The sequence below is a fragment of the Orycteropus afer genome, unplaced genomic scaffold (assembly GCF_000298275.1).
Source record: "Orycteropus afer afer isolate SDZICR_OR568_19922 unplaced genomic scaffold, OryAfe1.0 scaffold00079, whole genome shotgun sequence".
Classification (NCBI taxonomy): Eukaryota; Metazoa; Chordata; class Mammalia; order Tubulidentata; family Orycteropodidae; genus Orycteropus; species Orycteropus afer.
Window position 1 is genome coordinate 9,168,462 of NW_006921666.1, and position 1,637 is coordinate 9,170,098.

The window sequence follows — 1,637 nt, forward strand, 5'->3', positions numbered from 1 at the left end:
TGATGGGCTCAAGTATAGCAGGGATCATGGAGCTGGTGCGGGATCGGGCAGTGTTTCGTTCTGCTGTGCATGGGGTCGCTATGAGTCGGAAATGACTCGATGGCACCTAACAACAACAACAACAACCTGGGAAAATTCTCTGGCTTTCTATTGGATCTGGATCCTGTATCTAGCTTATCCTTACCTAGTTTTTGGAGCTGAACCAGCAGCCTCCTGTACTGCCTGCCGATCTTGCTGTTGTTGCTTTCGCAGCTAGTGAGCCAACAACCTGCCATTTTACCTGCTGATCTTGGATTTGTCATCTGTCAAAGTGAGCAATCTGCTATACTGCCTGCCATTCTTGGGTTCATCAGCCTCTGCAGCTGTGTGAGTCAGGAAAGGCCTCTAGCTTGACATTTGATCCATGAACTTGGGACTTGCCAGCCTGTACAACTGTGTGAGCCATTTCCCTGAGGTAAGTATCTCTCTCTTTACATATATAAGCTTCACTGGTTTTGCTTCTCTAGAGAACGTAGCCTAAGACAGCTTTGAACTGGTTCTTCTGAGTTCGTTCTTGGCTGACAAAGTGAAACCAGAATGGACCCAAATTTGTGAAATCAATAAGTGGGCCAGGAAAAATTATGGTTGACACCTTGCTAGCAACTTAATCCTCCTCCTCTTAGAAAACAAGAGTGGTAAATCTCTCAATCAGCAGAGTTGTGAACAGCAGTGCCCTGCTCAAAGATGGTGGCTGACCATGTAGTTTTGAATGTGAATGTGTGCTTTCCACAGTTGTAGCAATAATCCATTCGCCTGTATCAGGCTTTTATAAGGGCTTAGTGCACCTCTTCCAAGTTTCCCATTCTAGGACCACAGCTCATAATTTTTCCCATTCCAGCTATCGTTCTACTTCACCCACATTTTAAAAATCTGGTCTGTTCTGCTTTCACTTTGTTGGACATAGCAAAACCAGTTCGAATTGGTTTGAGGCCTAGTTTTACCTGCAATATTGAGCTGCTTATGCCCATCTCAAGGTTATTATTGAAATTAAATGCAGTATGATATATAATGTGCATAACAGAAAAATCCTGAGTGTCTTCCAACCTGGGAGCTCATACATCAGACAGTGTTCTGTATAGCACTGTATCAGACAGTGTTCTTTTGTGACCCACAGAATTTTGATTGGCTAATTTTTGAAGTAGATCGCCAAGCCTTTCTTCCTAGTTTGTCTTAGTCTGGAATCTCCATTGAAACTTGTCCACGATAGGTGATTAACCTGGTATTTGAAATACCAGTGGCATAGTTGCAGCATCATAGCTATCTGCAAGCCAACACAGTACAATAAACTGACAGATTGGTGACTCTCATCAAACTAATCTGTAGGCTAAGTTAGTGACCTGTGTTCCCCTTGGCAGGCCTTTCCAGTTTCCCTCCTTAAGTTGTCATCTCAGCATAGATGACTCGAAATCTTGTTCTCTCTCATGAACGTTTACCTTCCGGATGGATTTATGATGATATCTTTTACATAGTAAAGGCTTAATAGGTGAATGGAGGAGTAAATCACAAATTTTAATTATTGATACTATATATAAAAAAAGGAGCTCTGGTAGCATAGTGGCTAAAGCACTTGACTGCTCACCAGAAGGCTGGTGGTTCAA